General features: G+C 36.7%; 1 protein-coding gene across 2 annotated transcripts in view; it reads left to right on the plus strand.

Annotated features, from left to right (window-relative positions):
• Window positions 1-18,715: 18,715 nt before the first annotated feature.
• Window positions 18,716-26,366, plus strand: part of CLDN16 (claudin 16) — a 122,774-nt gene continuing 115,123 nt past the window's right edge. For both annotated transcript variants that reach the window (XM_054553129.1, XM_054553128.1), the window contains exon 1: window positions 18,716-18,946. The gene's annotated coding sequence lies outside the window, so the exon portion shown is untranslated. The remainder of the gene's footprint in view (window positions 18,947-26,366) is intronic.

Consider the following 26,366-nt stretch of genomic DNA (forward strand, 5'->3'; position numbering starts at 1 on the left):
AGAAAAAAACAAACAACCCCATCAAAAAGTGGGCAAAGGATATGAACAGACACTTCTCAAAAGAAGACATTTATGCAGCTAACAGACACATGAAAAAATGCTCATCATCACTGGCCATCAGAGAAATGCAAACCAAAACCACGGTGAGATACCATCTCACACCAGTTAGAATGGCGATCATTAAAAAGTCAGGAAACAACAGGTGCTGGAGAGGATGTGGAGAAATAGGAACACTTTTACACTGTTGGTGGGACTGTAAACTAGTTCAACCATTGTGGAAGTCAGTGTGGCGATTCCTCAGGATCTAGAACTAGAAATACCGTTTGACCCAGCTGTCCCATTACTGGGTATATACCCAAAGGATTATAAATCATGCTGCTATAAAGACACATGCACACATATGTTTATTGCGGCACTATTCACAATAGCAAAGACTTGGAACCAACCCAAATGTCCGACAATGATAGACTGGATTAAGAAAATGTGGCACATATACACCATGGAATACTATGCAGCCATAAAAAAGGATGAGTTCATGTCCTTTGTAGGGACATGGATGAAGCTGGAAACCATCATTCTCAGCAAACTATCGCAAGGACAAAAAACCAAACACCGCATGTTCTCACTCATAGGTGGGAAGTGAACAAAGAGAACACCTGGACACAGGAAGGGGAACATCACACACCGGGGACTGTTGTGGGGTGGGGGGAGGGGGGAGGGATAGCATTAGGAGAGATACCTAATGCTAAATGACGAGTTAATGGGTGCAACACACAAACATGGCACATGTATACATATGTAACAAACCTGCACGTTGTGCACATGTACCCTAAAACTTAAAGTATAAAAGTATAATAATAATAAAATAAAATAAAAAAGAAAAGGACAAAAACCAAAAAAAAAAAAAAGAAACAGTGTAGATAGTGTAGGGGAGAAAAGATTTCTTCCTTTTATTATTACTATACTTTAAGTTCTGGGATACATGTGCAGAACGTGCAGGTTTGTTCCATAGGTATACATGTGCCATGGTGGTTTGCTGCACCCATCAACCTGTCATCTAGGTTTTAAGCCCCACACGCATTATGTATTTGTCCTAATGCTCTCCTTCCCCTTTCCCCCCTTCACCAACAGGCGCTGGAGTGTGATGTTGCCCTCCCTGTGTCCATGTGTTCTCCTTGTTCAACTCCCACTTATGAGTGAGAACATGCGGTGTTTGGTTTTCTGTTCCTGTGTTTGTTTGCTGAGAATGATGGTTTCCAGCTTCATCCATGTCTCTGCAAAGGACGTGAACTCATTCTTTTTTATGGCTGCATAGTGTTCCATGGTGTATATGTGCCACATTTTCTTTATCCAGTCTATCATTAGTGGGATTTTGGGTTGGTTCCAAGTCTTTGCTATTGTAAATAGTGCTGCAGTAAACATGTGTGCATGTGTCTTTATGGTAGAATGATGAAAAGATTTCCTTCTTTACCATTGCTAGGTTCATGGCAGAGGCACTTATAACAAAAGACAGATTAACAAGATAGAAACACACAACTGTGCTTAAGTTTTATGTGACACATGGACGTTCAGAAATTAATACCCAAAGAAATAGGGAGACCTGTGTAATTTTATGCTTAGGCTTGATGAAAAGTGGACAGTCATGCAAAAGTATGATTGGACAAAGAGGGTATGATCTAATGGTGATAAATTTGGGAAGGAACTTAGTAAGGCCTGTTTGTCAAGATTCTTCTGTGTCCCTGTGTCTTCAGAGATAAGAACATTCCTTCCCTCTGGGTATTAGGAGGGTACCTGTTAAATGAGTGTCTTATATGTTACTTTAGAGAAAGGTCAGATTATTCTTTTATGGCCTGCTTCTGGGAAGAAGGGCATGAGAAGGTCAGAGAGACCTTCCTGCGTTGACTGTTTTCTCAAATGCCAAGGTACCATTTTTGGGGGTGGCATGTCCTAAATCCCATCAATAGAAAGAAGATACTTGGATGGAATCTAAGATATGACCCCTCACTCCATCCCTGAAGCATTCATGGGCTAGAATTTCATTAGGAATCCAGTAAAGTCCCAGAAAATCTATGCTAAGCTGTCATTCATTCCCAGCGGCTGTGGAAGGAAAATGTCTGGCTGTAACTGTAGGAAATGCAAAAAACTGGCATGAGGAAGCAATTTAGGAGCAAATTTTAAAGGGAGTTTATTCTTCCAGGAGAGAGATTTTTCTCATTCTAAAGCAAGACCAATCCCACAGAAGTTGGAAATGTCCAATGCCTTTTGCACTCACACTTCAAGTTGAAAAAATATTGGTGACCTTTCTTTCAGGAAAGGAACATATTATATCAAAAGAGTCTAGACTGGGAATCAACAAAGACTGATGTAATCTCCAATCAGATCAATAAATACTACATGATGGCATGATACAAGTTCTCTGTATGCTCCTTTCTAACAATCACAAATACCCTCTCCCTGAAAGGTAATTTCTATGTAACTTATGGGATAATTATTTCCCTGCTTTCTTCACAGTTTTGCCATGTAAATATATGCCCCTAAGATATAATTAAAATTTGTTGTTACTAAACTTTATTAAAATTGATTAAAACTGTATATATTTTTGGATTGCTATTTTTACACAATATTATGTTAGTCACATTTATTTATATTGCTCTCTATAATGTGGTTTGTTTGGTTTTTGTTGAAAGACTTTCCATTGTGTGACAATACCACAATTGAAGTATCTGTCTTTTACTGATGAACAATTATTTATCATAAACTATGTCCCAGTGAATAGTCTTGTACATATAGCCTACTGCAAACTTGCAATAATTTTAAGTCTTGTTCTTTATTAGCTTTTCAAAGACCAACCCAATGAGAAAAGCAAAAGCTGTTTATTCAGAGATTACTATACAAAGGAAGTTAGCCATCATCAGAGTGGCAGAGACTCAAAGGCAGGTAGAGGAACAGGAAAGCGTTATAGTGGAAAAGGGGAAGACTTCAAATGTGCTCTGATGGAAGGCTGTTGTCACAGAGCAGCTGTAGATGGGCTAACTAGAAGTAGGGCATCCTATGTAATTTATTAGGGGTATATATTTAGCTTTGTCTGGTTGGTCTTAAGTTGAAAGTGGTTAAAAAAATGAGGGAAACTGTCAGTTATTAATCAAGTACTGCCCATTTGGGGCTGGTTGTTACAAAAGTTAGTTTTGAGCTTTTTGGATTGATACTAAAGATAGCAATCTGGCTTCCTTATGGCAGGCTGGCTTCCTGATCTGTTTACTGTACATAAGGGAGTGGATTTTCTGGGCAGGTTGCTTCAAATTGTGGGTCAAAGTTCTATTTTTATATTTCCTCCAGTTCATTTGTATATTCAGTGTCTCACTTTTGTGATTTTTGTCATCTGGGTTTCCTGAACTTCAGGATATAATAACAAAATATATTTCATATCATTTTTTGTGATAGTTGGATAATATTATGATATATTTGATATCTATCTCACTGTTTGACACATCATTGTTCTTTCCTCTTTACACCTCTTCCAATTTAATAGATGTTTGAGAAGTGTCTACCAGTGAACTACAAGCAGCATTGCTTGAAATGTGGATGTTATAAAAAAATTCAGACACCAAAGTACTGGAGTCGCCATATTGATGATCCTTTCTATCCTGAGAATCCATGTCTATGTTGCTAGTTGTAACATCTCTGTGTTCCTCCCAAAGACAGAAGTCCTTGGATAAATTAGTACATTTTCCTAGTGTCACATAATGAGTAAGTGGAAGACCTAAGATTTAAATCTAGAGCCGTCTGATTCCAATGTACATGCTTCTATTTGCCTCTTTTCCTCCTATATGTAAAAGCCCCCAGTATTCCAGGGCATTTTCCTAACTTATCAGACCGCAGGGATACTTTATTTTTTGGGACGGAGTTTCGCTCTTCTGCCCAGGCTGGAGTGCAATGGCACGATCTCTGCTCACTTCAATCTGCGCCTCCCGGCTTCAAGCAATTCTTCTACCTCAGCCTCCTGAGTAGCTGGGACTGCAGGCATGCACCACCACGCCCGGCTAATTTTTGTATTTTTAGTAGCGACAGGGTTTCTCAATGTTTGTCAGGCTAGTCTCAAACTCCTGACCTCAGGTGATCCATCCTCTTTGGCCCCCCAAAGTGCTGGGATTACAGGCGTGAGTCATCGCGCCCGGCCAGGGATACTTTTAAGGTTATAATATATTAATAGAAACTCAACAGAAAACGTTCAGAGATTCAAAGAATAAACATAAGTTTATTACATAATAAGATTCTGTAATTTATTTTGATTGCCACTTCATATGAAAAACCTATTTTATACATATCCGTTGTAATAAAGAGAAGCAAATGAACTACACGGTAACTAAGCAGATGGTCTTGAATTAAGCTATTCCAAACATCATTAATGCTTACATCTTGGAAAGATCCTCACCATCTGTACCGCCAGTTTTTAAAACAATGGCTGTTGCTATTTAATTTTACTTTGAGGTTGTGGTTGTTTTAATTTCACTGGATTTTTGCTTATTTTTCCCCTCTTAACCAGAGAATTCGTTTTGTATAGTTTGGTTGTTCAAAGTATACATAGAGTACATGACATTTTCTAAACAATACAGGACACAAATATATTTGATATATTATTAATATAGCATCAAAATTAAATTACAAATGAAAAATGTTGCTTTCATCTGTTTTTAAATAACATTTAGTATTTCCTGGAGGGTATTTTAGGAAATGCTATTATAGTAGAGCTAGGCACTACACACTCAGCATTAGTGACAATTAGAATGCATTAAAAATTTTCAATTTTATCATTCTTTTCAGAGCTAAAATTTCTCTATTTATCTGACCAGTTGTCAGAGGTAAGTTGGTTTTTAAAAACAATGATAAACTAAAAAGAAAGAGGCTTTCTATGTCTTTATATATTCCCAAGGGAATATCTACCTGTTTATACTTTTAACATGCAGTAGTACTAAAGTTAGCTGATATTCATATCACCAAGGGCTTTCCTTACCTCATCACTTTTAGAAAACCATTGCATGCATACGTGATCTATATAAATTATAGTGCATGAAATTATGGAAGTTTTTGTTTAGCATATTACAGATTGCCACGTTGTTAATGTCCTCTCAGAATAATTCAGGCCAGCTACTGTCCAACCCCATGGGCACAGGCCTGCTTATTCCAGTCACTTCTTTACAAAGTCTGGCAGATACTGCAGCTCAGAAAGGTCCTTTTCTTTAAAATGGCATTCAGCTCCTGTAAGCCCTACTCAGGTGTGACAGATAATCCATTGCTATTGTTCATATATATTGGAGTACAGTGGAATTATTTAACTGAAAAGGATAAAAATTAAGGAAGGATACAGCTTAATTTTATCTTGCTTTATAGAGGTTTAAGAAACAATATGAGGTTTATCGAGGCTTTGTTTTGGTATACAGTGTTGTCAAAACAGGCAGTTATGAAATTTTAAAATGAGACTATATCGATGTATTATTATGCAATGGCATCTGAGAAATAACATATTAATATAACCAGTAAAAAAGGAACTGAAATTTAGTGTTCAAGGTAAAAGTAATGTACCCGAAATTTGTGGAATTAGGTTTTTATCTTAGTTTTTCCTATTAAAAGAGGTATGATCCTACACAAATCAGATCACTTCTGTGAACAGCAATTTCTTCTTTTATATAATTGTATTATAAGGTCTTTTTGTCTATATCACAAAATTTTAGGAGAACTTACAACACAATACAAGGGAATGTTATAAAATATCAGTGAATACAGAGTATATAGCAAGCATTTTGCTGGGTGCTTTCTCTATAATGTATACACAAATACATTGTATATTGTGAATTACCATATAAATGTATGGAAACATTGTGATATACAGAATAGTACTTACAACTGAGAACATGTGACACTTGATTTTCTTTCTGAGTTATTTCACTTAGAATAGTGGCTTCCAGCTTTATACATGCTGTTATGAGCTGGGCTGTTTTCTTGAAAATATGTTTATCCTTGTGCATAATGTCATGAGTATAATTACCCTGACTATAATTAAATGGAAAAAAATTGTTTGGAACTAAAGAGATAGGAAAGGAGAAATGAGAAGATGTGAGCTGATGAAGAAAGAAAGGAAGATTGGGGAAAAAATGTGACTGATTGAGAGGGGGGTGAAGGATTTGCCTGGAGTGAAAGAGAAAGAGTGAAAAAGAAGAGGTTAAGTTGTTTGGGGCTGTTCTTATGTACATCAAATCATGCACGAGATTTGAAAGAAACTGAATTTTGGCGGCCAAAGACGTATAGAACTAACAAGATGATAGCAGCAGAGGAGTCCTCCAGGATGCTAAGTTTGGGCTGGATGTCTAAGCTAACAGTTAACATCAAGGTTGCCAAGCGTATTAGTCTGACAGTTAACATCAAGGTTGCCAAGCGTATTAGTCTGTTTTGGTTGCTATAATAAAATATCATAAATTGGGTGGCTTATAAACAACATATATTTATTTCTTACAGGTCTGGTGTCTGGAAAGTCTAAGATAAGGCACCAGTAGATTTGGTGAGTGCTAGCTTTCTGGTTCGTAGATGGCTGTCTTCATGTTATACCCTCATATGGTAGAAGGGATGAGGGGTTTTCTGGTGTCTCTTACATAAGAGCACTAATTCCATTGGTGGAGGCTTTGCACTCATAACCTCATCAATTTTCAAAGGCCTTACTTTCAAATATTTCCACATTGGAGAATAGATGTGAAGCTATGAATTTTGGGAGAAACATACATATTTAATGGATAATATCTATTCATTAGGCACTAATTCATTGACATTAACTATTAAATGAGGCCAAGGACTTAAGATGGTGTGTTGGCACTCCCTAGCCTTCACCCATAGAGGAAAAATCTACTTAGCCTCTTGCCTTTCCATTTCCTGCCTGTCTACTTCTCTCTTATCCTTAGAATCTGACATAGTCAAGCCACTCTTGTCTAGGTGAATTTTTCTCTTATGTGTTTGCCAAAATAATAATTACTTTTTATTTAATCCAAATATACTTCATAGTTAGCTAAAATGATACATCTTATACTTGGAAGACCACTTAGCATTAGACAGAGCTGGTTTTTGAGCTCATGGATAACAGAAATGTCAGCATCTCACAGAGCATACCCCATTCTTACCACAACTATGTGGGTATGAGGACGCCCAGACTAAGTTCTGCAGAACTCAGCCAAGAAAGATTCTCAGGGCTGCCAGTCTGACAATGAGATATTACAACTGTATCTGGGTTAAAATAATAAATATAAAAATTATAACCTCTGTGACAGACTTTTCTCCTTCCCTTCAATTTCCGGTTGGTTACTTCATTCTTTTTCTCCTTCCTCTTTGCTTCCTTCTTCCTTTTTTCCTTTCTTCTAATTTGCCCTCTTTTTTTTTTCCACTAATTTAGTCAGACATTCATTCAGCCAAATAGTTGGCACTATGCCACTGTTTCAGGTACTGCTAAGCATTATATTCAATTTTAGAAAAAAGTTTTCCTGCTCTCATAGAGGTCTAGTAGCAGAGATGGAAATTCGTGCAAAATCATATAAATTAAGATCAAGTTAAACTTTGATAAGTGCTCTAGAAAGAGGTGGAAGATAGTTTCAGAGCATATAATAGGGAGAAGAGAAGGCTTTCCTTAAGAAGTAATGAGGGAGTAGAAATCTGAGGAAATATAAAAGTTAATTAAGTTTAAAGAAAAAGGTTATTTTTTTTAAACTTCATTTTAAGTTCAGGGGTACATGTGCATGTTTGTTATAACATATAGGTAAACTTGTGTCACAGGGATTTGTTGTACAGATTATTTAATCAGCCAGGAATTTAGCCTAGTATCCATTGGTTTTGTTTTGTGATTCACTCCCTCCTCCCACTGTCCACTTTCCAGTAGGCCCCAGTGTGCGTTGTTCCCTTCTATGTGTCCATATATTCACATTATTTAGTTCCCACTTATAAGTGAGAACGTGTGGTATTTGGTTTTCTGTTGCTGCATTGGTTTGCTGAGGATAATGATCTTCAGCTCCATCTATGTCCCTGCAAAGGGCATGATCTCATTCCTTTGTATGGATGCATACTATTCCATGGTGTATATGTACCACATTTTCCTTATCCAACCTGTCATTGATAGGCATTTAGGTTGATTCCATGTATTTGCTATTGTGAAGAGTGCTGCAGTGAACATACACATGGACGTGTCTTTATGACAGAATGATTTATATTCCTTTGCGTGCATACCCAGCAATGAGATTGCTGGATTGAGTGGTATTTCTCTTTTTACATCTTTGAGGAATTGCCACACTGTCTTCCACAATGGCTGAACTAATTTGCACTCCCATCTACAGTGTGTAATTGTTCCTTTTTCTGCACAACCTCTCCAGCATCTGTTATTTTTTGACTTTTTAGTAATGGCCATTCTGACTATTGTGAGATGGTATCTGATTGTGATTTTTATTTGCATTTCTCTAATGATCAGTGATGTTGAGCTTTTTTTCATGATTGTTGGCTACATGTATGTCTTCTTTAGAAAAGTGTCTGTTCATGTACTTGCCCATTTTAATTTTTTTCTTATAAATTTATTTAAGTTCCTTCTACATGCTGGATATTGGACCTTTTTCAGATGCATAATTTGCAAAAATGTTTTCCCATTCTGTAAGTTGTCTATTTACTCTGTTGATAGTTTATTTTGCTGTGCATAAGTGCTTAAGTTTAATTATATCCCATTTGTCAATTTTTGCTCTTGTTGCAATTGCTTTTGACATCTTCGTCATGAAATCCTTGCCTGTTGCTACGTCCAGCATGCTATTGCATAGGTTACCTTCCAGGTTTTTTATAGCTTTGGGTTTGACATTTAAGTTTTAATTCACTTGAGCTGATTTTTGTGTATGATGTGAGGAACGGTTCAAATTTCAATCTTCTGCATATAGCTAGCCATTTATCACAGCACCATTTATTGAATAGGGAGTCCTTTCCCTATTGGGGAAAAAAACTTCAGCTTTGTCAAAGATCAGATGATTGTAGGTATGTGACCTTATTTCTGGGCTCTCTGTTCCATTCCATTGGTCTATGTGTCAGTTTTTGTGGGAAGAGCTCTCAAACAGAAAGAACATGTGCATACACCTGTTGGTAGGAATATGTATGACACATTCAAGAAACAAAAAGAAGACCAGTGCAGCTAGAGTGCCAGGAAAAAATAAGCATGGAAGCATATGATGTTGGAAAAATAGGTGGGGACCAAACAATGCAGGTTAACACTGAGAATATTTGTCTCTATCCTAAAAGAATAGAAGGACATTAAATATTTTAAAGATGAGGATACTTGCTTAGACTTCTTTTTTGAAAATATGCCTTTGGTTGCAGGAAAATAGAGAATGAATTGTCAATTTGTAACTAAGATTACAGAAATGACTCAAAGTATTAAATTCAGGGAATTAGCTATCTAGTTTATGAAGTGGATTAAAAAGTCAAAGTGAGGTAAACCAGAGTTAGCAGCAGCTTGAAGTCCCTAACATGCCCAGACTGGAAGGGCAAAGGAAAGAGGTGGTAGACTGGTGTCCAGGGCCCACGGTTTTCTAATGGAAGCTGGAGTCATGAAAGGTAAGAGCTATATCACAGAAAAGATAGAAACAGTGCCAGAAATGTTGCCTAGGGTAGAGAGAGGCATGAAAATAGCTGGCTTGTCCCTACCATCCTCCAATCTCTTGCCACTATCTCTCATTGACAGAATCATCAGGAAGCCAGCTGACACATACCTGGGTTATCAAAGTGTGCAATGGTTAATCTCCCTACAGTGTCAAGTAGCACGCAGGAAGAATGAGGGTATCTGATCTAAGGGCTAATAGGTTCAGAACTAGCAGAAAGAGCAGGAGTGAATGGTGAGGTTGGTGGTGCATATTTGGAGGTATTGAAATAATTCAGCAGCTTAGACTAAACTAGTGGCAGAGAAAATGGGGAGAAGTATATTTAAGATATATTGAAAAGAAAAAAATCAGTAAGACTTGGTGACGGATTAAATTTGAGAATTAAGGAAATGGGAAGTATAAAAAATTTCAATTATTTTCTTTGATTGGGTCAGTTTTGTGGTTTCTGCAGAACTATAAAGCTGCCACTCATAAATAATCCCTGAGTGGTTAACCAAATTGCTACTCCAAGTTATAATAAGAAAGGGTAGCCAGCAATTGGCTAGATGTCATGCAGCAGGAAAGAGGGAGATTGGCTGCTGCCATGGAAACATTTGTTATTGTCACCAGGAGGCACAGGAGAGAACAGCAAGTTCTATTAACTGAGGAACAGAGGATTTACAGAATAATATTAATAGATCTCCCAGATATCTCTTTTACTGATGATAAAAACCAACTCACTTCAGAAATTTAAAAGATACCATACCAGATATGATAATAAATGCTAGGGCAGTGTGTGTGTTTGTGTGTGTGTGTGTGTGTGGTGACGTAGTTGAAAAATATCTTGAGAATTTCTACAAAGAGCCACGTAGGTAGTCCAAATAATAAGTCTCTCAAGGCATCAGAACAAAGGTGAAGATGAAGCTGTGACACAGAAGAATTCATGGGCCAAAACATGAATGGCTGCCAACTTATCCTGTGTATTTGCAACTGCATTTAAAAGGGTGAGGTGGAATGGACAAGAGAGCTCAGTAGTCATTAGACCTGTTCTCAACAGCTTTTGCTTGGTAAGTCCTCAGGGGAGAGTCAGGACCTTGACACAATATGCTTCCACTTATGATAATTTACACATTTTTAACTTTAGTAATAGTGTAAGCAAAAGATAGCTAAAGCAACTTTGTCAATAATAACGCAGGTATATGATGATGCACTACTTCCGTGACTCAATGAGACATTAATTAAGTGCCTAACATATGCATGGCTTTGTGCTAGTTTCTTAAAGGTCTACAAAGAAATACAGAGCACATTTCAGCACAGAGGCAGCATGAGTCTTTCATTTTTTAATTTTAGTAACACAGTTTATTAGCTCTAGCAACACTGAATTCCAAGCAAATCCACCTACTAGTATCCACCTACTAGATACTTACTACTATCTCACATATAATAAAACCTCAATCTAAATTCATGTGAAAGAAAATCTGTTTTATGGATCAGAAAAGTTAATGTGTATGTGTAAAAGTCATAGGATTTGGAAAGATCCTGTGGACATTATCTAATAAGAATGAAATGAAGTGTTTGAGGTAGACGAAAGGATTATTAAACAGGTTTAAACAGGTAGTTTGTTTTGGAAACGCCTCAAAATGCCACTCTGACAAGCACACAATCTCTGAGGATCAACAAAATAATTCTAGAAGATACATTTTTGTGCCAGGAATTAGATTATAATCAGGTATTTTTCATAGAAAAATAATTTAAAAAATCATCAAGGAAGGAAACAATCAGGTGACTTGCCAGAGATAGAAAACTGAAGAGCAAGATGTAAATGTCTTGATAGAAACTGTATGAAGGGCAAGTTGACCAAACTGTTGAAATTGTGATCTTTGATTTTGTGGAGGTAATTAACATCCAGCTTTAATTCTACGTTACAGAAACAATAGAATCACATTGGAAGACAATGGAAAGCCTTAGAGATAAAACCAGGCCCTTGCCTAAGATACTTGATACCTACTTTTAGGGTCCAATCAGAAATTTTGGCATCCTAAATAAGAAAAAAGCAGGGACTCAAATCGAAAGAATTTATTTTGCAGTGAGACAGGATCCGAGAGAAAAAGGAAATGGTGGGGCTACTGAGCACACTGAGAGTATTGTGCAATTCTCCCTCACTGAACAGTTCCCTGACCTTGACCTCGAGTTTTCAGCTTCATTCAACTCCATACACTGCCAAGGGAAGGCATCTGTTCTGGAGCTTTGCTCATCTGGTTGATAGAGGGCATAAGAATGGCACAAAGGAAGTTGTGGAGTATTTACTGGTTTGGGAGAGGACTCTAAAAATCATTGTTTTGGAAGTCGGAGCTCTGTAATTTCCGGTGTTAGATCAAAGCCTGGTACGTCTGATAGGAATTAATCTTCTACTTACTTTGTGTTGAAGAGTAGCTTCCTGTGCCCAGAAATAAGTTGGAGTCATGGACGACTGAGTGGTGTTTCAAACTGTAGTAAAGCATGACAACAAAATCAACTTAGTTGCACTGAGTACTGGCCATGCGGTCATTATGGGTGCTGAGCATGTCCTCCCCATCTTATTAGACTTTAGCCTCTCTATCTCTTACAAAGTAGACTATCACCTTACATCGTGGACATCAGCTACTCAGTGACTATTAATATGTGAAAATTCAGAATTCTGAAGGGAAAAATTCAAAATCATCGTTTTGACTAAGGGTAGTATACTGGCTCACAAGTTTATAATTTGCCAAAAGTCAAACCCCTAAGGAATGCATGCACAGATAATCCCCAACTTCTGATGGTTTGACTTACAATTATTCAACTTTACAATGGTAAAAAAGTAATACCCATTCAAGTAGAAATTGTATTTCTCTTGCAATGCTGGGCAGTGGCAGTGAGTCACAGTTCCCTGTCAGACATATATTTTAAATTTATGATATTTTCAACTTATGATGAGTTTATCAAGATGCAATTCCATTTTTAAGTCAAGGAGCATCTGTATTCCGTAGAGAAACACAATTTGGTTTTTAGGAACATAAAACATTAATGATGAAAAAATAAGGAATTTTAAATAGAAAAATTTATACGGACTATATTAATGAAACAGTTAAATATAAGACTCATTTGATTATTATAAACTCAAACATTATGGATGACAGTGCAGTGGGACATCATCCTTTGGATAGCAATTTCACAATACATATGAAATGCCATAAAAAATTTAGTAATCCCATTTATTGAAAAGTGCCAAAGACAATGTAAAAGAAAGAAAGGGGCTGTTTGCAAGAAGATTATTATCAAATTAAATTAATTAAAATGTTCAATTATAAGGCAATATTTCAGTAAAATAGATCTTATCTATTTAATGGACTATTGCCTATGTAATAAAATAATAATTACAGCTACTAAGCAGCACCATAAATATGTTAATATAAAAATGTTGAATGAGAACAACTAAATTCACTAAATTAAGGGTATATATAGATATATATATGTATTCTGGTTAAAGTAATAAAAAATTATCTGTGCATGGATAGACACTGGAAGGTATGATGGAGAGTCACTTTTTTTCTATTGTCTTGCTTTTATGTATCAAAGGAACGTTTTTATTTTTAATTTTGTGGGAACAAAGTCTGCCTTTTCTCTATTTTTCTCACTCTCTTCTATACATAGGTGGAGAAAAGACTAATCCGATTGGTGAGTTTGGGGGAAGGGGTCACTGCACATCTACATCCTTGCTTTTTCTCTTTTCTGGGCCTTGAAGACACAGGCTGCAGGCATTTTTGCCTTTGCTCCAGCATCCTTCTATGGGTAAGGCTTCTGGGACACGCCTGTTCCTTGCAGAGCGCTCCTGACATTTTCCAATTTCACTGACTATGACTAGGTGCATATACCAATTCTATGGGGGTAGGAATAAGATTTTTTTTTGCTGGTTGTGTCTTTATCTGGTTTTGGTATTATGGTAATGCTGGCCTTATAAATAAGTTCAGAAGTATTCCCTCCTCTTCATTTATTTCCTTTTTTGAAATACCTTGTGTATAATTGGTATTAGTTCTTTAAATGTTTAGAAGAATTCTGCAGTGAATCTGTCAGTTCCTAGGCTTTTCTTTGATGGGATTCTTTTTATTACTGCTTTGATTTTATGACTTATTTGTCTGTTCAGGTTTTCTAATTCTTCATGGTTCAATCTTGGTAGGTTTTATGTTTCCAGACATTTATCCATTTTTTTCTAGGCTTTCAATTTTGTTGGCATATATTTGTTCATAATTGTCTCTATTGATTCTCTGTATTACTGTAGTGTCAGTAGTAATGTTTCCTTTTCCCTTTTTATTTATTTGGCTCTTCTCTCTTTTTTTCTTAGAGAGACAAAAGTTTGTCGGTGTTATCTTTTTGATAAAATAAGTTTTTGTTCTGTTGATCTTTTTCTCAGTCTCAATTTTATTTTTTTCTACTCTGAACTTTATTATTTCTTTTCTTCTACTATTTTGGGTTGCTTTGTTTTTGCATTTCAAATTCTTCGAGATTATCATTAGGTTGTTTATTTGTAGTCTTTCCATTTGTTTTTCATATAGGCATTTATTGCTATAAACTTTCCTCTTAGTACTGCTTTTGCTGTCTCCCATAGGTTCTGATATGTTGTGTTCCTGTTTTTATTTGTTTCCAAAAGTTTTAAAATTTTCTTCTTAATTTCTTCATTGACCCATTTGTTGTTCATAAACTTGTTGCTTTATTTCTCAGTATTTGTTCAGTTTCCAAAGCACCTTTTGTTATTTATTTCTGTTTTTACTTTATTATGGTGAGAAAATATACTTGATATGATTTAGAATTTTTACAATTTTTTGTCGTGTATTGTGGCCTAACATATGGTCTACACAGTGGAAATGCTGAGAAGAAAAATGTATATTCTGCAGCAGTCACATGAAATGTTCTGTAAATGTCTCTTAGGGCCATGTGGCCTAGAGTATAGTTTAACTCCAGTGTTTCTTCATTGATTTCCTGCCTAGATGATCTGTTCGTTATCCAAAGTGGAGTATTGAAGTCTCCTACTATTTTTGTATTGTAATCTATCTCTCCCTTTAGATCTATTGGTATTTCCTTTATATATCTGGGTGCTCTTGTATTAAGTAGAAAATATATTTATTATTGTTAGATATCCTTAATGAATCATTATATAATGCTTATATAATGACCTTTATCATTATATAATGACCTTCTTTGTCGTTTGCTTGTTTTTGACTTAAAGTCTATTTTATCCAATGTAAGTACAGCTACTTCTGATCTTTTTTGGTTTCCATCTCCATGCAGTATCTTTTTCCATCCCGTTACCTTCAGTCTGTGTATGTCTTTATATGCGAAGTGATTTTCTTGTAGGCAGCCTACGTTTTATTTTTAATTTATTCAGCCCCTCTATGTCTTTTAATTGTAGAATTTAGTTTATTTACATTCAATATTATCTTTAATAGGTAAGGCCTTATTTCTACTATTTTGTTATTTGTTTCCTAGTTTTTGTGTAATTCCTGTCTTTCTTTATTACTGTCTTTATACGTGGTTAAGTGACTTTCTTTGGTAGTATATTTTAAATTGTTGTTTTTCAACTTTTGAGTGTCTGATACATTTTTGCTTTTTTGTTACCATGAAACTTACTAACATCATCCTGTAGTGGCTGAGCACAGTGGCTCACACCTGTAATCCCAGCACTTTGGAAGGCCGAGGTGCGTGGATCACCTGAGGTCAGAAGTTCAAGACCAGCCTGGCCAAATTGGTGAAACCCCGTCTCTACTAAAAATACAAAAAATTAGCCGGGTATGGTGGTAGGCACCTGTAATCTTAGCTACTTGGGAGGCTGAGGCAGAAGAATCACTTGAATCCAGGAGGCGGATGTTGCAGTGAGCCGAGATCATGCCATTGTGCTCCAGCCTGGGCAACAAGAGTGAAACTCTGTCTCAAAAGGAAAAAAAATCATTCTCTACTTATAACAAATATTTAAAACTAATACTGACTTAACTATGAATGCAACAACAACAAAAAAGAAATCAAACAACTTGCAGAACAAAAACCTGGTATACGTTGTGAATTAATTCCCTTCTTCCTCTACATTTTGAATTTTTTGTGTCACAATTCACATTTTTATATTTCTTATTGCTTTAGAAATTTTTGTAGTTATTCTTACTTTTAATAGTTTTGTGGTTTGATCTTCTTACTAAAGACACAAGTAGTGTAAACACTACAATTACAATATTAATATTACAATTACATTAGCATCCTTTTCTTTCAGTTTGAAGAATTGCCTGTAGCATTTCTTGTAGAATAGGTCTGGTAGTGATAAATTCTCTCAGCTTTTGTTGTCTGGGAAAGTCTTTATCTGTTCTTCATTTCTGAAGAATAAGTTCACTGGGCACAGTGTTCTTGTTTAACAATTTTTTCCCCTAAGAACTCTAAATGTATTGTCCCATTCTCTCCTGGCCTGTAAGGTTTCAGCTGAAAGCCTTTTGCCAGGCATTATTAGATCTTCCTTTATATGTTTTTTCCTTCTTTTCTCTCACTGCTTTCAGGATCCTCTCTTTGCCTACCACCTTTTAGAATTTGACTGTAATATTTTTTGGGGTATTCTTATTTGGGTTGAATCTGATTGGTGATCTTAGGCCTTCCTGTACATGACTATTTATATCTTTCTGCAGGTATGAAAAGTTTTCTATTGTTTCTATGGTTCCTTCCAACCATTTTGTCTTTCTCAGTTCCCTCTTTAACTACAATAACCTAAATATTGCTCTTTTTATGTCATCCAATAGATCAATAAGCTCTGTTTTTTTCTTTATATTCTTTTTTCATTTTCTTCTTCTGACTGTATATTTTCAAATAGTCTGTCTTCAAGCTCACTGATTCTTCTCTTTTTTTTTTTAGTTATTTCATCTCTCTGTTAAGTTTCTCTGATAAATTCTAAATTAATTCTCTTTGTTTTCTTGCCGTTTGTTTTCTTAAAATAGCTTTGTTGAATTATTCGTCTGAGGGATTACACATTTCCATTACTTTAGGGCTAGTTTCTGGTGCCTTATTTTGCCTGCTTGATGAGATCATATTTTCCTGATTGTTCTTGATGCTTGTAGAGTGTGATATTGTCTATACATTGAGTGCTTAGGTAAGTATTTTAGTCTTCACAGGCTGGCTTTTTATGTGCCTGTCCTTCAGAGGGCCTTCTGGATATTCTAAACTGACTGATTGTTCTGTTTCCTGAGCCTGTGACCATGGTAGTCATCTTAGCTTTAGTGTATTCTCTAAGTCCAGGTTTGACAAGAGTCTCACAAAGGCTCAGAAGTTGACATGGCTTTCTAGCCTATATAGACCTGAGGAAGATCTAAGTACGGTACTAAGGCTGTGTGGGAATGCTGCCCAGGTACCTGAGTCTAGATGGCTATCCCAGTGGCATAGATAGGTATGCCCCCCAGTAGGTATTTGCACAGGCAGGAATGGTTTCCAACTACAACAAGAAGAGCTGAAGATGGGACTAGGCCCCCTTGGGATCTGCTATGGGACAGGCTGAAGAGACCATCTCTTTGGTACAGACAGGTACGTAGTTCTCTGCAAGTCCTTGTACAGGTGGGATAGATTCCTGTTTGTAGTGAGAGGGACCAGATCTAACACTGAGCCTCTTTGGGATCTGCTGTGAAAAAGAAGTTGGCTGGTGTGCCTGTCTAGGAGGGGTAGATTCCCAGGCTGGGAAATATGAGAAAGTCTCCTCTGAGTCATTGTGTGAGCAGCTCTGAGCTGGGAGGTCACCTGAAGAAGGCTGGAGCAGCACCACAGGGCAACTTTCAGGTTCTACTGCCAAGATCAATGTTAGTGAGCAGACCAGCCTTTCTGCCAAGGGACTGGGGTGCTCAATTTCTTCAGGACCACATGGCAGCTGATTTTGGGTGCAGGTTCAAAGCCAAACAGGGCTGTAGCCAAGCCCCTTGGGGGACTGAATTATTACTGGACTTGAATCTAGAAACAAGCTCAGCAGATCAGCCACCTGGATGTTGATCTGCACTTTTGAAACAACCCTCCAAGGACTTGAGCTCTACCAGGGTTTCACAAACTCCTACCTGAATCCTGAGGCTCTCACAGAGAGACTTTTGACTCTAGGTTTTTAGGGGGCATTAGCAGACTACCTTCTGTTTTACCATTTTGGTGACATCAGTCCTTCTATAATTCTCTTTATCATATTTATAAGATTGTCTCATTTGTCCAACAAATTTAATCTCACTGTATCTGAGAGACCCACTGTTGCCATGGAGGTTGTATGTTGAAAATAATACCAAAAAAAGATGAATGTAAATTGGAACTATCAAATTCTATGGACAACTCAATAAAAATGTTTTATTCATTTATTTTCTTAGTTATTGAGCAAGAAGTCTTAAAGTATCTAATTATCTATTATTAAAACAGTATATATTTCAAATATTTTATTAAAATTTGATTTAAATGATCAATAATTCAAAGTTAATCATTAAAATAACTATGTACTCATTGTCATTACTCTCAACTAAAACTGAATGAATTGAAAATTACAGAGGATTAATGACCTCATCAAGGTCACAGAGGGGTAAGTGGAAGGGTACTTAAAATCATGAGGCTATTCAAGTATCATGGTGAACTCACAAACTGGTTACAGAAAGAGTTGAGATTGTTCATGTCAAAGTAGGTGGCTCCCTATTCTTACAACTATAGCTGGCATTACTGTTTATCAACACTGACAAGCTTGTCACATAATCTAACACTGGTGTAAGTTCATGACAAAAGTCTCTTTTGAAAGGTCTTTAGACACAGATGTCTCTTTGCTGGGATCTGTGAACTGAATCATGGTTACAGAAAGGCTGACAATCTTTCAGCAGGGCCTGATGGTGAACTTCAGCAATTATGACAGTTTTCACAGTTGCTGAGCATCAAGACAGAGAATCTGAAAGGTGGTTTTTTGGGGACTTCACAGAAAAAATGTCCTCTAGTGATAAATGGAATAAAGTCTAATAATGTGCTGAAAGATTCTTCAAAGGGCGGAGCTTATTTGGGGGAAGTTTCTGAGTTATAACGTCTGCCACCTTGCATTTTAGACAGCTTTTGTCTGCGGAGGCTAAAAGGATGGCCACTTGTCGAGGATACTTGAAAAAGAATTAGATTTAGTCTAAATTGTATCTTTTGACCTCCAGGATCTCTTTCAGTCCTAGATGGAAGACAATTTTAAGGAAAAATAAAACCTACTCTCACACCTCACCATTTTCATTTCTATAAATTGTCCTCCTTTCATCAGCTCATCTCTGAAATTCTACAAAGAGGTAACTGATAAAAGCAATTTATCTTCTTTTGCCAACTATCTCACCTGCTTAGCAATGAGTATCTTAAAATAGAGTGGTGATACAACCTTTATCTTACAGAAAGGATGTAGGAAAATCACAGATAAATAATTATTACAATTCTAATTTGCTAGGGATATGTGAAAGAAAATTATATCAAAGTAGTGACAGAAATGAAGAGGAATTAATTGCTTTTTAGTTATTTATCAAATGCTAGCTTTGGGCTAGGCATAATTCTAGAAATGAGATATAGCAGTAAATGAAAACAAAAAAATTCTACATATCTGTGGGAATATAAAAAAATGTGCATCTAAGCCAATAACTATGTGTCAGTTGGTGATAAGAATTATGAAGAAAAAAACAAGTAGGATGTTAGAGAGTAATGAGGGGCTGGGTTATGTACTATTTTCTATATGATGGCCATGGGAAGCTTCTTGGATGAGGTGACATTTGAGCATAATGAATGCTATGAGGAACCATAGCATGTGGATATCCAGAGAAAAACAATCTAGGCAGAGGGTACAGCAAATGTAAATGGCCTGCAGTGGGACTATCCCTGTGATATCTGAGGAAGAGCAAGGAGATCAATGTGGCTGTTGAAGAATGTGTCAAGGAGAGGTGATAGTATCAGAGAAACAAAGGGCCATGTATTAGTCTGTTCTCATACTGCTATAAAGAACTCCCCAAGACTGGGTAAATTATTAAAAAAGAGGTTTAATTGACCCACAGCTCCACACAGCTGGGGAGACCTCAGGAAACTTACAATCATGGTGGAAGGGGAGGCAGTCATATCTTATATGGCCACAGGTGAGAGGGTGTGTAACAGAAGCGAAGGGGAAAGAGCCCCCTATGAAACCATCAGATCTCATGAGAACTCACTCACTATCATGAGAACAGCATGGTGGAAACCACCTCCATGATCCAATCATCTCCCACCAGGTCCCTCCCTCAACACCTGGGGATTAAAATTTGAGATGTATTTGGGTAGAAACGCAAAGCAAAACCATATTATTTTGCCCCTGGTCCCTCTCAAATATCACATCTTTCACATTTCAAACTAATTATCTGAAACAAGTCAAGTCCCTTCCACCTAGGAGCCTGTAAAATAATAATAATAACAAAAAAGTTAGTTCCTTCCAAGATACAATAGGGATACAGATATTGGGTAAATACACTCATTTCAAATGGAAGAAATTGGCCAAAACAAAGGTGCTACAGGCCCCATGCAAGTCCAAAATCCAATAGAGCAGTTATTAAATCTTAAAGCTTCAAAATAATCCCCTTGATTCCATGTCTAACATCCAAGGCACACTGATTAAGGGGGGGGGGGGCCCACAGCCTTGGGAAACTCCTTCATGGGCTGGTATTGAGTGGCCTGTGGCTTTTCCAGGTGCACATTGCAAGCTGTTGGTGGATCCAACATTCTGGGGTCTGGAGGTTTGTGGCCCTCTTCTCATAGCTCCATTAGGCAGTGACCCAGTGAGGACTCTGTGTGGGGCCTCCAACCCCATATTTATTTCCCTTCTGCACCACCCTAGCAGAGGTTCTCCATGAGGGCTCTGCTCCTGCAGCAGACTTATGCCTGGACATCCAGGCATTTTCATACATCCTCTGAAATTTAGGTGGAGGTTCCCAAACCTCAATTCTTGACTTCTGTGGACTCACAGGCACAACAGCACGTGAAAGCCACCAAGGCTTGGGACTTGCACCTTCTGAAGCAATGGCCCAAGCTGTACCTTGGCCCCTTTTAGCCATAGCTGGAATGCATGGCATCAAGTTTCAAGGCTGTATACAGCAGTGTGGCCCTGAGCCCAGCCCATGAAACCAGTTTTTCCTCCTAGGTCTCTGGGCCTGTGATGGAAGGGGCTGCCTCAAAGATCTCTGACATGCCCTGGAGATATTTTCCCCGTTGTCTTGGCTATTAATGTTTGGCTCCTTATTACTTATGCAAATTTCTGCAGCCGGCTTGAATTTCTCCCTGGAAAATGGGTTTTTCTTTTTCTATTGCATCATCAGGGTGCAAATTTTCCAAACTTTTATGCTCTGCTTCCCTTTTAAACATAAGTTCCAATTTCAGATCATCTCTCTCAAGTTTAAAGTTCCACATATCTCTAGGGAAGAGGCAAAATGCCACCAGTCTCTTTGCTAAAGCATAGCAAAGGTGATCTTCATTCCAGTTCTCAGTAAGTTCCTCATCTCCATCTGAGACCACCTCAGCTTGGACTTCATTGTCCACATCACTATCAGCATTTTGGTCAAAACCATTCAACAAGTCTCTAGGAAGTTCCAAACTTTCCCACATCTTCCTGTCTTCTTCTGAGACCTCCAAAATGTTCCAACCTCTGCCCGTTGCCCAGTTCCAAAGTTGCTTCCACATTTTCTGCATCTTTATAGCAGTACCTCATTGCCTCAGTACCAATTTACTGTATTAATCTATTTTAACACTGCTATAAAGAACTACAAATTTTAAAGAAAAGATGTTTATTGGACTCACAGTTCCACATGGCTGGGGAGGCCCCAGAAAACTTATAATCATGGTGGAAGGGGAAACAGGCATGTCTTACATGGCAGCAGGCAAGAGAATGTGTGAAGAAAGTGAAGGGAGAAGAGCACCTTATAAAACCATTGGATCTCATGAGAACACTCACTGTCACAAGGACAGTATGGGGGAACCACCCCCATGATCCAATAATCTCCCACCACGTCCCTCCCTCCACACCTGGCGGTTACTATTTGAAATGATATTTGGGTGGGAACACAAAGCCAAACCATATCAGGCCATGTAATATATAGGACCTTGTAGATCATACTCCAAGGTGTAGAATTTGAATTTTATTCTAAGTGTAAAAGCCTTAGATGGTTTTGAGCAGAAGGGAAACACAATTATGAATTGAGTTGTAAGATAATCATGCTGCTGTCTGGAAATTAGACCATGAATGGACAAGGATTAAATTCCAGTGACCAATGAAAAGGTCCAATAAAATATCAATAGTCCAAATGAGAGACTATGGGGTTTGGACTAATATCCAATTGAGAAGTGAGCAGGGATCAGATTTGGGGTAAACTGTAAACTACAGCTAACAGGATTTAATAGTGGATTGGACATAGTGTATGAGACAAAGAATGTATTCAAGAGTATTGTCAAGACCTTGGCTCACTGGCTAAAGAAACAGAGAAACAGTTAAACCGAGAAGAGTAGAATCTCAGGTTTTTGTTTTGTTTGCTGTTGGTAGGGGACAAAGGGGCTAAAAGAAGGAGGACAAAGGGAGAGAAATGGGATCAATAATTTGGTTTTGTTCATGTTTTGTTTGAGATTCCTGTTAGACGTTTTAGTGGAAATACTGAGCAAGTACTGTAAAACAAGTGTGGAGTTCAATAAACAAATGATTCTGGAGTTTTAAATTTGTGACCGTTTTAGATGGGTTTTGGTTGAAAAGCCTTGACAGAATGTCAGGAAGTAGAAACCAGAGGCTGTCTATTGTCCTGAGAATTGCTTCCTGTTGGGATTTACCCTAATCTGGGGGATTTTTCAGCTAGGGCAGAGTTTTGTGCTTGTATTTAACTTAAAATGCTTCCTTCTAAACTACTTCAAATCTCAACCATGTCTCATAATTTTTACACATGTAAGTTCTGACCTCATGACTTTGTCAAAGTAGACACTTAGTTCAACTAAAAAAAAGGAACAATTTAAGCTGCTAGTATTAAATAAGTGTTCAGAGCATACCACATGTAGTTGATAGCTGTGGGCACTTCATACTTTTGGTTGAATGAGAGGCTGATTGGCGTTGAAAGACAATGTATTAATAGTCAAAGTAAATAAGCATTGTCTAAAATTTTAATATTGAATGTAAATTAATTTAATTTTTAAATTTTCTGGACTGTGCATGCTTTTACTTACTTTTTTTAAATAAGGAGAGTTTTAAAAGCCATTAATAATAAAAACAAGCTTCAAAACATGTCCTGTTTAAACAATTAACAAAATAAACTTTCTTTAAAAGTTTGGAATTATCATTTTACACAAATTATTAATATATTCAATAAACAAAGCTTTTATATTTTAATTTAAAAACAATTTCTTCTGAAGAACATTTTTTACCCTAATCTTTTCTGTAGAACCATATTATTGATTCTGACAATTTACAATGTTCTTACTATATTAAATAGTTTAATTTAAACTATAAACCACATGACATAAAAACTGGATTAAAAAGCGCTTTTGAAAATGTCTAGCAAACTCAGTAAGAAAGTAATAAATATGAGGATTAAAACATGAAGTTATCACCACATTTTATTGTTGTCTTCTCCAGTAAACTCAAAATATAATGTGGAGACTATTAGTCTTTTCTAGCTTTATTTTAATCATGTTCTAACAGATAACAAACTGAAAACATGGGAATTCAATAGAGGAATTATCTCAGGGCTCGAAAATTATAAAAATTAAGACAATTTCCCTATAAATTTTTACAGTATTATAGACAAGACACACTCATATTCATCTTTAATGAATATAAGTTACCAGATGCCTACTAAGTGCCAGGTACCAAGCAAGATACTTTCTCATTTCTCTGACAGTCTTAAGATGAGATTGTGGGGTTGTGAGGTACACAATAATACACAGAAACCATAACTGATTACATTCATCATGATGCAGTGATTTAAAATATCTATGACCTGCAATAAACTCAGAGAAAAAAAGCATGTTAGAGGAAAAGAGAATCTTTATAAAAGCATATTTTCTTTCCTTAACAAACCTATGGCTTAGGTTGGTCAGAGAGGATTAATCCTAACATTTTCTTCTTGGGATTTCTTTTCTTTTTTCGGAGTTGGACTCCCTCACAGTGAGGTGGCAGTTTAGACTTAAAACGATTAAACAGCATAGGAAACTTAATATCAACCTACTTAATTTCCTAGGATTCCTGGCTGGAATACTAGGCTGTTATGTAAATGTACAACCTGAGATCACGGAGCGTTGGAAGCTGCTTGTACAGAAGAAAAAGATCAGTACTTGAACTCAGAAGATCCATGTTTACATCTTAGCTCCATCGTTTTTGTGAGTGTGTGCAAAACTCTTCTTTTTTCCAGGTCTCAGTCGAACTATTTGTATAAAAGATCAGTGAATATATTAGTCAGGACTCTGTCAGAAGTCAATGATAGAAATACAAGTCAAAATACATTAAGAAAATATGAAATGTATATGTGCATAAAACTGAAAATTCTAGGCTTATAACTCACTCTACGTGAGGCTGCATCAAGAGGCTTGATTTATGTAATCAGGCATTTCTCCTCTCCAGCCTCAGTTCTGCTCTTTTCATAGAGTTGCATTCATTTGATTTTTTATTGGCTCTAGTGTTTTTTATTTCATCTTCTAGATAAAGAGTTTTCTTCCCTGAGAATTATAATAAAAGATCTGAAATGGAGCCTCATTGATCTGACTTGAGTCATATACTCTACCTTATCATTATTCATTAGTTTATTAATTTATTTACTAGTTACTATTTGATCTCTACTATGTGATAGGCACTGTTCTAAACATTTGTGATACAATGACAAGCTTAATATACATAAACATATAAAATAGCTGCTTTTATAAAGCATTCATTATCATGAAACAGTCAGGCAATACAGTAATGCATGAATAAAAATATAATATTCTGTCATTCTTGTCATGTTACAAAGAAAAACAAAGCAGGGAAAGAGAATAGAGTGTCATAGGTGGCTACTTTATAAAGGGTGATCAGAGAGGTCTTTTCTGATAAGAAAATTCTTCTGGGAGAAGACTGATGCTGCGAAAAAAGCAGTAAGTTTAAGATGTGCAATTGTTGCATCTCAGAAATAGCAAGGAGACTAGTATGGCCAGGTCAAGATGGTCTAGGAGGAGAGTAATAACGTATGAGGATGGGAAAGTAGCTAATGTCAGATTTATTTATTTATTTATTTATTTTTTTGAGACCGAGTCTTGCACTGTTGCCCAGGCTGGAGTGCAGTGGCGCGATCTCGGCTCACTGCAGGCTCCGCCTCCCGGGTTCACGCCATTCTCCTGCCTCAGCCTCCCGAGTAGCTGGGACTACAGGCGCCCGCCACCACGCCCGGCTAATTTTTTGTATTTTTAGTAGAGGCGGGGTTTCACTGTGTTAGCCAGGATGGTCTCGATCTCCTGACCTCGTGATCCACCCACCTCAGCCTCCCAAAGTGCTGGGATTACAGGTGTGAGCCACCGCGCCCGGCTCAGATTTAATTTTAAGTGATCTGGAAATCTTGGAGGATTGTGAACAGTAGAGTGATGAGATAATTATCTAACTTATGTCTTCCAAAGATCTGCTGCTAGATACAGAATAAACAGTAGGACCACAGTGAGAATGGTGTCACTCTGGGTTTTTACAACAAAGTAGCCCCGAGCCACACACTATGTCTTACTCATCTCTTTATACCTTTTCTGTTTTGATAAAGATTTGACACATATTAAACACAAAATAAAGAAACACAAAGTTAAACACAAATGTTTCATTGTAGAGTGAGTAGTTTCACTGATAACATTTCAGTAAAATTGCTTTGCTTCCAGTATCTTATGAAGAACTGAAATAGCAAAGTGGCTGCATTTAGACTTATTTTTCACTTTATTCTTTTTAAATAAGAAGTCACATCAACAGAAAATGTCCTTACTTCTGTAATATGGAATTCTCAATGCTGAGTCCATATATTATTCTGACAGACAGACGTGAGGCAGGATGATATTTGAAAATGAGGAAAGGACTCTACCCAAATGTGTGCTTGAAATTGCAAGATATAGGCTTTCATTTTACATATATATGTAATTTACATACGTTTGTAAATATATGTATTATATTCATTACATTATGTTATCTATATATTATATGTCTATATATTAATATAGACATATAATATCTATATACAGATACTATGTAGATATTAATATATAAATATATAAAATATATATTACATATATTTATTTTTCAGGTATATATATATATATATACACACATATACACACACACATCTATACATACCTGAAAAAAAAAACCCTTTACATTTATCCAGTATTTCTCATTTACAAAGGGCATTCACATATGTCATCTGACTTCCACTGAAACCCTGTGAGTTAAGTTGGACACATACCATGACTGAGACTGAAAGATAAGTTGGTTAAGATCCCATAGCTAATGAAGTAGGCAAAAGCTGGTTTTGATGGGCAGCAACGTGGCCATCTATGAAACTAAACACCCTAATTCACTTGCTGCTGAATATGACTGTGGACATCCAATGAGACATAAAAATAGAGGAATTTATTTGTTTTAAAACATATTTTTCTTTATTGTCTTTTCCATATACTATCTGACAGAAACAAAAAAGAATACGTATGTAATATATGTAAGTCTTAAAGAAT

The sequence above is a fragment of the Pongo abelii genome, chromosome 2 (genome assembly GCF_028885655.2).
Source record: "Pongo abelii isolate AG06213 chromosome 2, NHGRI_mPonAbe1-v2.0_pri, whole genome shotgun sequence".
NCBI lineage: Eukaryota > Metazoa > Chordata > Mammalia > Primates > Hominidae > Pongo > Pongo abelii.